This window comes from Haemaphysalis longicornis, unplaced genomic scaffold, assembly GCF_048455015.1.
Source record: "Haemaphysalis longicornis isolate Haplotype H1 unplaced genomic scaffold, Haemaphysalis longicornis Haplotype H1 scaffold_11, whole genome shotgun sequence".
Lineage (NCBI taxonomy): Eukaryota > Metazoa > Arthropoda > Arachnida > Ixodida > Ixodidae > Haemaphysalis > Haemaphysalis longicornis.
In genome coordinates, this window is record NW_027526214.1 from 25,855,824 (window position 1) to 25,870,704 (window position 14,881).

Genomic DNA, 14,881 nt, shown 5'->3' on the forward strand with positions numbered 1-14,881 from the left:
AAGCGCGCATAACGTCTTCAAATTGGCAAACTATACTACACATTACCTCAATAGATCTGTGGGCCGTGGTGGAGGAGTAGCACTGTTGCTCGATATGAGTGTCAATTGTGAAATACTAGCCCCGTACAGTGGTATTACACCTGAATACGAAATATTATCGCTATGTGTGGGCAAACTAATTTACTCTGTTTGCTACCGCCCACCCAGTAAGAATGTCACAATATTTCTGAAGTTTTACGAAGAGTTCTTATCGTTTGTTGCTGATGGAAACTACACGCTTATTGCCTCTGGAGACTTCAACATTGATATGAGCTGTAATACCTATTATGCCAGAGAATTTATTACTGTCTTGGCTTCAAACGGTTTTATTAATGTAATTGAGGTTCCTACTCGAATAACAACTGAAAGCCAATCCACTTTAGATCTTTTTATTACGAACATTTCCCATCCAAAACTTAAGGCAGGTGTCCTATCATGCCCTATTAGCGATCACCTTCCAATATATTTGTGCATGAATACGCTAGCCCAACCACTCAAACATCAAGTAGGCATTAGATTACAGAGCATAAATGAAGCTTCGCTTAATGCTTTTCGTATTGCACTTATTCAGGTTGACTGGACCCCCATTGTCACGCTTAATAATTCAAATGAGGCTTACAATAATTTTCTGCGAATGTTCAAGCAACTTTATCATTTTTATTTTCCTTTTACAACACGAAAACCACCTAGAAAGTCTCAGAAACCGTGGATCACACCTGAGCTGCGACACGAAATAAAGTGAAGGACAAGCTTTATAAAACGTTTTGAAGAACGCGCACAGTCGATGATTGGAAGTTTTTCAAACAGTTTAGAAATAGATTGACGAAGAAACTGAGAGTAGCCCGAACGGAATACTATTCCGCATTCTTAGATATAAAGAAAGGTCGTCATGATGTTACCTGCAGAAGGTTAAACTTATTACTTCACCTTAACCAGCCACAGAATGAAGTGTTAATATTGAAAATTGATGACAAAGAAATACGTGGAACTGAGCTGGCCAATGCGTTTAACCATTTTTTCACAAATATGAAAGCAGACGGCTTATTGAAAGATGCATGCGAATATATGCGTGTTCCAAATGTACACACGATATTCTTGGAACCTGTGACAACAGATGAAGTGATATCGGTTATAGACAACTTAAACAATAGCAAATGTCTAGATATTGACGATATTCAAGTAAGGCCACTGAAACATGTTGCAGATATAAGAGCACCAGTTGTTGCCCATATATTTACCACTTGCTTAACGACATCAGTATTTCCAGAGAAAATGCAGATAGCCAAACTAACAGTCCTGTTCAAAAGTGGACATCGCAACAACTTCAGGAAATATAGACCCGTATCTATACTCCCTATATTCTCGAAACCTTGGAAAATGTTTTGCATATCAGAATAATTAAATTCCTGGATAAACACAACGTGAAAACAGCATGCCAATTTGGATTTCAGAAAAACAAATCTACAGAGCTCGTCCTCCTGGAACAAAAAGAATATATTCTTAGACAATTTGAAAATAGAGCCTTTGTAGTGGGAATCTTCATAGCTTTCTCCAAGGCATTTTATTTGGTGAACCACGAGTTACTTCTAAAGGAGCTAGAGTACTACGGAATTCGGGGCCAAGCTGGATTACTCATAAAGTCCTATTTGTCTAAAACAAAACAAACCGTAATTATAAACGATACATATTCAGAAGTAAAACCGGTTTGTTCTGGCGTCCCACAAGGAAGTGTGCTTGGTCCGTTGCTATTTAATATTTACCTTAATGACATTATAAATATCAACCGGGATGCAAAATTTGTTATTTATGCCGATGATGTGAGCGTTTTATTCTCTGGTGGAGATGTCCATGGTCTGATACAGGCCTGTAACACATTGATGGCCGCGCTGGAGAAATGGTCGAAGTCTAATTACATGCGCGTAAACGAAAAAAAGACAAAAGCATTATTATTTCATCCAAAAAACAAACCAGTTCCCTCCCACGATCCCATTATGTTTAGCTGTCGACAAATAGAAGTGGTAGATCAGTTTAAGTGCCTTGGTGTAGTATTTTCGTCCACTATGTCATGGGAAAATCATGTAAATCATGTTGTCTCGCGCTTGGGAAGGATAACCGGTACCGTTGGGTGTATCAGATAGATTCTCCCAAAATCTTTAAAGCTACTATTGTATAACTCTATTTTACTCTCATATGAACTACTGTCAGCTTGTATAGGGAACTGCCACACACTGATTTCTAAAGAAAATTCATCTATTGCAAAAAAAGTTCCTTCGTTATGTTTTCAATGTGAAGTACTGTGCGCCAAGCAAATGTCTCTTTCTTGAAGCAGGTGTAATTACAATATACGACTTGTACAAATACCGGCGGAGTGTTCGATTTAAAATTGAAACCAAAAGGAATATAGACCGTTTACGAAATCTGGCCCATCTTCAACAAAAGAAAACTAGTTACCCGTTCAGAATGCAAGGAAGTTGGTTTGTTCTAATGGTGCGCCTAAATACCGGTTGGGAATGCTTGAAATATGCTTTGCCTTCTCTTTTGAACATGTATGACTGTGAAGGGTTTGATTTGTTCGGATGTACGCACCGAGAACTGCGTTGCAGTTATATAAAATGTATTTCAGCCGAATGTTTCGGTGCATCATTATGCTCTAAATATGTGTGTTTGTTTTTATTTATTGTTTGATGAATGTGTTATTTCTTCACCCATTTGTTATGTAACGCATAAAGCTTGTACGCGTGCGTAGTTTCGTTTCAAGCTGTAATTAACTCTTCGCTGTTCATTGCTGCTGCTGTTGCTTGTCTGAACGGGGGCTGCGGCCTAGTCAAGCCGTAATGACGGCTTTTTCTGCAGCTCCTCTGTCTCTCTTTGTATGTTTTTGAGGCAGAAATAAACATTAATATTTACCATTTCAAACTGGATAGCAGCCGAGTTCACCATCATCTCTTTCCCGACCTCACCGAAAAACTTTTGAAGCGTACGATCATGTTGTTGCATTTGCCTTAACTCAGCAACGCTGTTCGTAGAAGGGCTAACAGTAACTGCCTGTAGCCGCGGCGTTTTCCTCGACGCCTCGCGTCTTTCTGCACCGACGCGTGTATCGGGCTTTGACTCCGCGTTCGTTGGTGGGCACGGCGGTTCGCTCCAGCTACCCTGGACTTCTGGAACGACTGTTGAAACGCTTCTTGTTCCGTTCGCTGGGCCGATACTCGTCGGAGGAGATTCCGGCTCCTAGGACTGCACCCATCTGTTTTCCGAGTCCCGGGTCGGCATGGAGGCATCGCGGGCGCCCTCGATGTTCCCTATGATAACGTCATAGAGAGGGTCCTCCATACAGGTGGCTAGTACTCGGCCAGAGAAAAATGGAGACACGATCTCCACTTCCGCTTCCGGTAAAACGAGGCGAGTTCGGTCCAACAGATAAACAGTGCTAGTATTCCTCGTGAGCTTGGTATCGCGAAGCAAGGACCGCTTCACGATTGCGGAATTACAGCCTGTGTCGCGTAAGAGTGTCACCGGTTGCCCTTGAAGTAGTCCTTCGGCTGTCGGTCTTTGCTCCCTGTTAGCTCTCGGTTTTTTGTGTTTTGGATTCCGTATCTCCTGCTTTGACAGTTCCGTCCAAGATGCGTATCCCGTCAAGGAACAGGAAGCTTGGCCCGTGTTTCCTGGTTGGTTGGGGCAAACGTCAGATTGGTGTCCGTGTTTTCGGCACCGTCCGCAAAAGAGCGTCTACTGGCTGGGCTGACTGCAACCCCGCGATTTAGCCCAGCAGTCTGATGGGCAGTGCCCTACCTTATTCCATAAAAAGCAATGTGGCTTGGTCGTCTTGCGATCATGATTATCAGGAGCGCGAAGGAGTCCAGGGGACTTGCCACCGTCTTTCTTTTCTTCCCTTCCTCTGCCCAGGTTGACTAAGCCTTGAGCTTCGAGGTATTGATCAGCCGTCTCAGCAAGCTGGTCCAGGTTCTTGAAGTCCCTTTGTTTGAGGAAAATGGCGAGCTTCTCGTCGCACTGGCTCGGGAATTGCTCGGACACCATTTTGTTCTGGAGCGCGGAGTACGACTGCTCCGTTCTCGCCATTTCCTGCCAGCTGTCGAAGTAACCGAGAATACTCACCAACAAACTGACGACCTGTTTCTGAGTTCAGCGGCCTGGATTCTCTAAACTTGCACCGGTACCCTTCTTCGGTGTACCTGAACCTCTGTAAAAGGGTCTTCTTCAGTTTCGTGTAGTCCAGTGCATCGTCGGACAACATGCGGCCAACGGCACTGAGCGCCTAACCTGTAAGAAACAAGTGTAATGAGAGCGCCCATTTGTCCGAAGGCCAAACTTGGCTTGTTGCCACTCTCTCGAACCGCTGTATATAAGCGTGGAGCTCGTCTCGTTCCTCATTAAAAGCGGGAATCAACTTGTGAGGGCTGTGGAAGCTTTGTGCCGCATTAGTCGCGTTGTCACTCCCCGCGGCGTCCGAACTCACGTTGGAACCCTGCGACCGCTCCTGAAGTTGTAGCCTCAGTTCTAACATGGCACGTTCAGCCTCAATTCGAGCTCGGGTCTCGGTCTCCGTCTTGTCCGGTGAATGTGATGACTGGCGTCCCACGAGTGGGGAAAAACCCGGACGACGGCGCAGAGCAGGTGCCTCGAGAAGAAGAAGAAGAGGGTGACCGGGCCAATTTCCCTTAGGTTGTGTGCCAGGAGGGGATAGCATCACCATGGAGGGCTGGCCTGGGAAGCGGAGCGAGCGGCGGAGGTTGCGGAGGGCAAGGGGACCAACACGACTGGTAGGCGGGAGGAGGCTTTCGTGGTTTTCAAGGTTCGAGGTTCGTGGTCGCTCTAGCGGGGTGATGTCCACGGGCCTGTGACGCGGAAGACCGACGTCGCCATTCGGGAAGTTGTCAGATCGCCGCGACGACCCTTTGAGCCGCAGTTCCGAGGCAAGGCCTAGCGAGGGGAGCCAGCGGCGCGTGACTCAGCGGAACCGCGACTGGTCCGCCGTCTTCCGAAAACCTGCGGCGAGGGCGTCAACGCCGTGGCGACTGAGCGCCATCACTGTGGGACAGAGCCGTGAGCGTGGCATTGTTTTTTTTCCCCGCTTCTCTCCCGAAATCTAGTGGGTCGGACCTGTTTGTATTTTTTTTATTTCGCTTGTGTGCGCATTCAGTCTCCAATATATTCAGTGTTGAGTTATCTGTTCAAGACCATGGCGTCACTTTTCTTGTGATCTTCCTCCGCCAGTCATACACCCTTCGGCTGTGCTAGCCTTGCGGCTTCTTTAGCCGCCTCGCGTTCGGTTGCACGCTTCTCTCTTTCTTTCGCGCTTTCAGCGTCGATCTATTCTCTGAGGTCCTGATCTGACAGCACTAATTCCTGTCCGATGACCATCAACTTCTGGAGATCCATCCTCGTTCGTCACACCCACTTGCCTGCTTAAGCTCTTCAGATGGAAGTAGAGCAAGGTCCTGTCGCAGACGCCAAAAATTGTGAGGACGTTGGGGTTAAGCAGACGGGTGTGTGACTCGCGGAGGAAGATCACAAGAAAATTGACGCCATGGTCTTCAACAGATAACTCAACACTGAATATATTGGAGACGGAACGTGCACACAAGCGAAATAAAAAAAAATACAAACAGGTCCGACCCACTAGAGTTCGTGAGAGAAGCGGGAAAAAAAAACAATGCCACGCTCACGGCTCTGTCCCACAGTGATGGCGCTCAGTCTCCACGGCGTTGACGCCCTCGCCGCAGGTTTTGGAAGACGGCGGACCAGTCGCGGTTCCGCTGAGTCACACGCCGCTGGCTCCGCTCGCTAGGCCTTGCCTCGGTACTGCGGCTCCCAGGGTAGTCGCGGCGATCTGACAACTTTTCGAACGGCGACGTCGGTCTTCCGCGTCACAGGCTCGTGGACATCACCCCTCTGGAGCGACCACGAACCTCGAACCTTGAAAACCATGAAAGCCTCCACCCGCCTGCCAGTCGTTTTGATCCAGCTGCCCTCCGGAACCTGTGCCGCTCGCTCCTCTTCCCAGGCCAGCCCTCCATGATGATGCTACCCCCCTCCCGGCACACACCCTCTAAGGGAAATTGTCGCGGTCACCATCTTCTTCTTCTTCTCGAGGCACCTGCTCTGCGCTGTCGTCCGGGTTTTTCCCCACTCGTGGGACGCCAGTCATCACACTCAGTAACGTCAGATTTGCTGATGACGTTGCCTTGCTAAGTAAGTCGGGGGACGAATTGCAAAGCATGCTTTCCGCACTGGGTGAACAGAGTAGAACCGTGGGCATAAAAATTATATGCAGAAAACGAAAGTAATGATCAATAACCTCGGGACACCACAGCGGTTTGAGAAAGGTGACGAGGCAGTGTAAGTGGTAAGCGAATATATCTACTTTGGCCAAGTTGTGACCCCAGATCCCAACCATGAGGCAGAGAAAATTAGACGGATCAGAATGAGGTGGGGTGCTTATGGCAGACATTCTGAGATAATGAATACCAGCCTACCATTTTCGCTGAAGAAGAAAGTGTATGACAGCTGCAGCTTACCGGTATTCACCTACGGGGCAGAAACTTGGAGGCTCACTAAGAGGGTTCAACTTAAATTGAGAAGGACTCAGCGGGCCATGGAGCGGAAAATAATAGGTGTAACATTAAGGGACGAGAAGAGAGCGGAGTGGGTCAGGGAGCAAACTGGTGTTAAAGACATATTAGTAGAAATTAAGAAGAAGAAATGGACGTGGGCAGGGCATTTAATGCGAAGGCAAGATAACCGCTGGTCATTAAGGGTAAAAGAGTGGATCCCTAGAGAAGGCAAGCGTTGCAGGGGGCGGCAGAAAGTTAGATGGCCAGATGAGATCACAGTTTGCACAGGACCGAGGCAATTGGAGAATAATGGGAGAGGCCTTTGCCCTGCAGTGGGCGTATATAGGCTGGAGGTGATAATGATGAATTTATATATATATATATATATATAGATATATATATATATATTTATATATATATATATATATATATATATATATATATATATATATATATATGTAGTAAAAAATATGTATAGCTTCTAACAAAACTGTTTTTCGGTCGCCGTTTAGATCGGATGCCGATCTTTCTGAAGACAACTTTTCGTATTTCTGTGCACATGTTTATAAGCTCGTCGTCCAATGACACCGAAAAAAGGGAGACGGGGATTTGGGAGAAAAGCAGCAACAAACGCATACTCCCAGCGAGGTGAGGTGAATGTTTGCAAAAGAGAGAGAGAGAGAAGAGAAAAAAAAAGCAAACGAAAGAAAACAAAAAAACAAAACAAACCTAAACATGCAGAAAAGAGAGAGGAGTACACAACTCTTTCAAAACGCTGTCCTCCATCGTTCGTCAGCTTGAAGAAACAGTGACAGGTAGCGCCCGCTTCAGAGGGGGTAGCTCTGCTCAATGAGTGAAAGCGCAAAGCAGTAACAGGGGTGCTCTCACACCATCACTGGGGCACAGAATTCCAATGGTCACTGGCATTACCTGAACAGTTGACAGGAAGCGGTCGCAGCCGCACACATGTGTCAGTGACGCCAACCCTACAAACAAACAGGAACGCTCGTTAAGAGTGTAGGTACGATCTCCGCACTGTAACTCAAAGCATGCGCGATTCCGCGTACCGACAGGACGGGCTGGCGCCATTCCTTCATTCTTAGCTCTATTCTTCTTTCCTGTCCAGGCAGCTGACAGTGTCGTACCTGACCATGAACCAGAGAAAAGGAGCTTAACTAATCCTCTAACCGCACGCGAGAGTCGCGCGGGTCCTTTGATGGAGTAAACGGCGGCGGGCGCCCCGATGTTATTTGTGGTATATGCCGCCTGTGCGCAAACCCCAGGAAGGGAATAAATAAAATAAGACTTGCTTGATTACTTGTTTAAACAACACAGAGACTTACCATTTAGATAGGGGATTTTTCTGCAGCCACACTATCAACAGCATGTATAGACGACATAATGCCCGGGATAACATTCATTGCTGCCTTTACTGTATTGAGTTTGTAAATAATGTACGATTCACGTTGTTCGCGTTCTCTTGCAGTAGAAAATCCACTCTGTAAATGTGTGACCCTGATGGAGTCGAACGGGTGGTTTTTGGAGTTAATATGTCGTGATAATGGTAGATCCGGGAGTGAACGAACATGTGCGCGACGGTTATTGAAGCGCATGCGGAATGCTGTGTTCGTCTGGCCAATGTATTGGATACCACAAACACCGCACTCATGAGGTACACCACATTAGAATAGTCGCAGTCGAGTGTCGCGTGAATTAGATGCTTGAAATGTGAGTTGGTGCTTTCTGCCACCGTGGTTGTCTGCATTTGTTTACATACGCGGCACCGTGCCTTTCCGCATGGTCGACACCCTCCCTTGGGTGCCCTCTCAGTTTTGGCGTGTACAAGTTAATCTTTAATATTTTGGGTGCCTGTATGCGACCCGAGGAAGGGTGGGGATGATTTTCGAAAGCCTTTCACTCTGTTGTAGCATGTTGATGTGCTTTTTCAAGATTGTGTTTATGTTGGGGGAATTGCCCCCAAACGTCAAAACTAGGTTGCCTCTCCCTTTCTGGTTTAGTTCTTTTTCATGGTGCAGCAACTCTTGGTGATCAAGGTTGACCGCTTTGCAAATAGCGTCGTTGACTATGGGTGGTGGGTATTGTTGCTTCGCGAGTCCATTGCGCAAGTTTTCTGCGTTTGCCTCGAAGTACTCAGTGCGGGAACAAATTCTCCTAAATCGGTGGGCCTGCGAGTATGGGATACTTGTTTTGCACTGGCGCGGATGACAACTGTCGAGGTGCAGATACTGCTTCCTAACGGTAGGTTTTTTGTACACGGTAGTGATCAGTTCTCCTTTGTCTGTATTTATATGCACGTCAAGAAAATTGATTTCCGTGGTTGAATAGGTATAAGTGAATGCGATGCTTGGATGGGCCTTGTTGAAACATTCAATGAAGTCGAAGTATTCCTCCGTACCGGTCCAAATAAGGACCGGTACGGAGGAATAACTGATCCGCATCACTTCAGCTAACTAAAATCGTAGTGGATCATTGTGATAATACCCTGACGTCTGTGAGGTCGGAGGAGCTTCGTGCTAGGGCGATTATTGTCCTTTCTGCGCTGGAGGCCAGCGAAGTGGAACTTTTCGAGAAAAAGAAGAAGGTTGAAATATTGAGAATCAAAATTAAAAAAATGTCAAAGGATAAAGTTCTATACTCAAACGAGTTTTCTCAAATCAATTCAGCTCCGCACCACACGGACATTGGAAATCCTAAAATTACACCCCAAATCCGACCTTGCAAGTCCAAAGAAATGTCAAAAACTCAAAAGAACATAGCTGAAAACATAATTAACCTCTCCGGGGTACAGCTAACTATTCATGAGCGGTCGTTAATCTCGCGCGGGCCAAATGTTTGCCCAAGTACCGGCCGATACAATGAGTTGAGCTTGCATAAAGATCTGGACAATTTTTCACAGAATTTACGCCTCGAAGAATATTTTCTCGATAAGCCGGACAAAGAGCGCACTGCCCCAACCTCCGTCAATGTAGGGCGGCAGTGGACACCGAAATCATAGCGGGAAAAACACTTGGACTCGTACATTGATGCCGTTCAAAGAGACGTCCTGCGGGCTTATAACGCTCGCAAACCAGGGGCCCAGAACCTTTCTAAAGAAGAGCGCGAGTCACATAAGGCACTGGGTGATCGAACAGACATTGTCATAAAACCGGCCGATAAAGTTGGAGGTATTGTAATACTTAGTAAACCAGACTACATTCAAGAAGGCCACCGCCAGTTACATGATAAATTTTTCTACCAAAAACTTGACGCAGATTCAACTGTTGAACATCAGGAAAAAATAACAACAACACTAAAAATTCTTCTCAAAATTGGGGAAATAGAGCCACGCCTCTTTAAAGCACTTAGAGCAGCACACGCAACGCCAGGAAGGTTTTACATGCGGCCTAAAGTTCATAAAGAAGGGAACCCTGGTAGACCAATAATTTTGGGAAGAGGCACTCTCCCCGAACCAATATCAAGCTACATAGACTCCCTGATTAAGAAAATACCCGCTACCCATTCGGCATATCTTCGTGATACTAACCACTTCCTACGGGAAATCGACAACATAAAAATCCCTGATGGCGCCTTCCTTGTTACTCTAGATGTAACTTCTCTGTACACTAATATACCTCACCGAGATGGGATTGAAGCCCTGATTGAATCATATAGCAGACATCGGAATCACGAGTCGCCAAGCCCACAAGTCATTGAAACTTTGACCGAGATAGTGCTGGAACTAAATAGCCTTGAATTTCACAATCAGTATTACTTACAAACGTACGGTACTGCGATGGGTACTCGAATGGCACCCAACTACGCTAATATATTCATGAACGATCTCGAAATAACATTCCTATCAACCCGTGAAATTAAGCCATTTTTTTACAAACGCTTTCTCGACGATGTATTCCTTATTTGGACCGGTACGGAGGAAGACTTAATCGACTTCATCAAATGTTTCAACAAGGCCCATAAAAGCACCGCATTTACTTATACCTATTCAACCAAGAAATCAATTTCCTTGACGTGCATATAAATACAGACAAAGGAGAACTGATCACTACGGTGTACAAAAAAACCTACCGATAGGCAGCAGTATCTGCACTTCGACAGTTGTCATCCGCGCCAGTGCAAAACGCGTATCCCATACTCGCAGGCCCACCGATTTAGGAGAATTTGTTCCCGCACTGAGGACTTCGAGGCAAACGCAGAAAACTTGCGCAATGTACTCGCGAAGCAACAATACCCACCACCCATAGTCAACGACGCTATTTGCAAAGCGGTCAACCATGATCGCCAAGAGTTGCTGCACCATGAAAAAGAACTAAACCAGAAGGGGAGAGGCAACCTAGATTTGACGTTCGGGGGCAATTCCCCAAACAGGAACAAAATCTTGAAAAAGCACTTCAACATGCTACAACAGAGTGAAAGGCTTTCGAAAATCTTCCCCATCCTTCCTTGGGTCGTATACAGGCGCCCAAAATATTAGATTAACTTCGACACGCCAAAACTGAGAGGGCACCCAAGGGTGGGTGTCGACCATGCGAAAAGGCACGGTGCCGCGTATGTAAACACAAGCAGACAACCACGGTGGCAGAAAGCACCAACTCCCATTTCAAGCATCTAGTTCACGCGACACTCGACTGCGACTATTCTAATGTGGTGTACCTTATGGAGTGCGGTGTGTGTGGCATCCAATACATTGCCCAGACGGACACGGCATTCCGCATGCGCTTCAACAACCATCGCGCACATGTTTGTTCACTCCAGGATCTACCATTATCACGACATATTAGTTCCGAAAACCACCCGTTCGACTCCATCAGGGTCACACTTTTACAGAGTGGATTTTCTACTCCAAGAGAACGCGAACAACGTGAATCGTATATTATTTACAAATTCAATACAGTAAAGGCAGGAATGAACGTTAGCCCGGGCAATATGTCTTCTATACATGCTGTTGATAATCTGGCTGCAGAAAAATCCACTATCTAAATTGTAAGTCTCTGTGTTGTTTAAGCAAGTAATCAAGCTATTCTTATTTTATTTATTCCCTTCCTGGGGTTTCCGCACAGGCGGCATATGCCACAAACAACATCGAGGCGACCGCCGCAGTTTATTCCAACAAAGGACCCGCGCGACTCCCACGTGCGGTTAGAGGATTAGTTAAGCTCCTTTTGTCTGGTTCATGGTCAGGGACGACACTGTCGGCTTGCCGGACAGGGCAGAAGAATCGAGCTAAGAATGATGAATGGTGCTCGCCCGTCCTGTCGGTACGCAGAATCGTGCATGGTTTGAGCCACAGTGCGGAGATCGTACCTACACTCTTAACGAGCTTTTCTGTTTGTTTGTGGGGTTGGCGTCACTGACACATGTGTGCGACTGCGACCGCTTCCTGTCAACTCTTCCCGTAATGTCAGTGACCATTGGAATTCTGTGCCCCCCAGTGATGGTGTGAGAGCGCCCCTGTTACTGCTTTGCGCTTTCGCTTCTTGAGCAGAGCGGCCCCCTCTGAAGCGGGCGCTACCTGTCACTGTTTCTACAAGGTGACGAACGATGGAGGACAGCGTTTTGAAAGATTTGTGTACTCCCCTCTCTTTTCTGTATGTTTAGGTTTGTTTTGGTTTTGTGTTTTCTTTCGTTTGCTCTTTTTTTTCTCTTCTCTCTCCCTCTCTTTTTTGCAAACCTTCACCTCACCTCGCCGGGAGTGTGCGTTTGTTGCTGCTTTTCTCCCCAAATCCCCCCTCTCTCTTTTTTCTTCGCCGTTGGACGACGAGCTTATAAATACGTGCACAGAAATACGAAATGTTGTGTTGAGAAAGATCGGCATCCGATCGATACCTCGACCAATAAACATTGTTAGATGCTATACTCATTTTTTACTATTTGCTACGGCAACCACAGACAGCCCTTCTCCTATATATATATATATATATATATATATATATATATATATATATATATAAATATATATATACACACACACATATATATATATATATCTTTGTATTACAAGAAAGGCTGTCTTAGGGTGCCGTAAAAAATGGGTATAGCTTTTGACAAATTTGTTTATTTGTGGATGTGTTTTGGGCGGATGCCGACAATTATCAACTTAGAAGCTATAGCCTCTTTTTACTATATATATATATATATATATATATATATATATATATATATATTTATATATATATATATGGAGATTACTTCATATCGCTTGTAAGTTATATATTTGAATACCACCACCCACAACAATATAACGTTTAAAATGATATCTTTGCTGAGGTGTACCCTTTTCTTAGTATACCACATGCTTTGAATACAGGGTATTTAAAGGCTTGCAGGGAGCACTACGAAAACGTGAAAAAATGATTTCAAAAAGTGCAAAAAAGAAGGACAGAAAGATACAAGGGGTAAGCAAAGACACGTGGTGCAGGTTTGGGCTTGCAGAGAGCCCATCTCAATATACAGTGCGGCAGAAAGCAAAACACCAAAAGAGAGGCAATGAGGAAGTATGCTCCCTTAAGCAATCGCCCACCTATGCGTACCAATATCAGTAAAAGGTAACAAATAAAGAAGGGTTCGGAGAATCTCACTCGTAAGAAGACCTCTCAACCTGCAGCAGATGGCGTAAGCGCGGAATCGCCAGTTAGTCCTACAAACTCCATCAGACAAAAAACACGAGCTATGTCTCACACCGAAGGCCACATTTCATTTGAACAGCCTGGACGTTCGGAAACACGATGGGCCTCGACCTCAACGCAAAATGCCATCCGTAAACGAAGAGGGCAGATGAAAGGTAGAAATGGCTTTTCCACAGCCCCTGTTGCGGGCAGAAAGTATACAATGACAACCCTTCGATGTGCGCCAACGAGCCACGTCAGACGAATTGATTTGCATATTACATGCAACAGGGCAAATAAACAAAAACAAAAAACGGAAAAAAAACAGGTTTGCCACGAACCGGTGTCTTATGAAATGAAATGGGTAGATATAACAAATTTATAGCTTAGATTTCAGATCTGGGCAAGTACCAAGAGCTTGTATACAATGAAAAAGAGAAAAAGGAAAAGTTACAAAACTACGCGAACAAATTTCAAATAATATAAAAAAATTAACCAGTCTGCTTAGTTGTCCATTAACGGCAGTATGAATTTGCACAGAACATAACTAAAGCAAATTGACAAAAAGTAACAAAAAAACAATGAGCGCGTACAAAATACAGGTCTTTGGAAACTAGATGGGTAAAAAAAACTGGGTTACAAAGGTGCATTTTGAGCATAAAGTAAAGTAGGTTACAAAAAAAGTGACTTCTTGACAACACTAAACCGAATAGAACTTCAAAAGTAGAATGATAAAATGAGTATTATTTCACGTATAAGAGGAAAAAATACACGATTCGAAAAGGTAATCCATCGACAACGATACACTATCCACGGCTTCACATGTGGTAATGTGTGACTCTGAGTGTTCGGTGTTCTTTGATATGGTATTTAGGCTGCTGTAACAATTTGTTACGCAAATTTGTGGACAGGTCCTTTTTTACTGAATATTATTGCTTACACAAATCAAGGAAGCATAACATCTTGCGGCTTAATACTAAGCTTCCTGTTCCAAGTAATGACGTATATTTCCACGCGCTAAAAGCACCTCTGATAGCGGATAGCTAGCCGCGACATGAAAATAGAAAAAATGAGCTTTATAACCCATCGCGTTATAACGTATTATATCCACTAAGTGACCAAAACATTGTCTTTTTAGCGGCGTTAATTATCTTGGCGTTGTTACTATGTGATAGTCAAGATTCAGATGTCCATGTATGCGCACTTGTGGTTCTGTTGTCGATATTTTTTATCCCTAGTACTTGTACTTTATTTTCCGGTAATAGCTACAGCACTCAAATTGCCGCCCTTGAAAGTATCAAAAATGTGTTTGTTTGAATACTTTGAGCCGTGAAAGCAAATACCCTCATACATGGCAACAACTTCTTAACTGTTGATAACATCCTACCGTTGAAAGAAACCAAGAAGTACCTTTCTGTGTTGATGTTCTCTGAAGCCAACCTAGTTTATACTAGCTTTGCAACTGTTGCCTATTGTAACAGTTTTTTTATATTCAGTTTTTCTAACTATGTCAAACAAGCAGCCTGCTTAACAGTAATCCCACTTAAACACCACAGCACCACCAATCAAAATCTCCCAATTATTTCGCAAAGTGAAAAAAAAAAATAACATATCCTCTTATACATGCGACATTCGGCCGAGTTG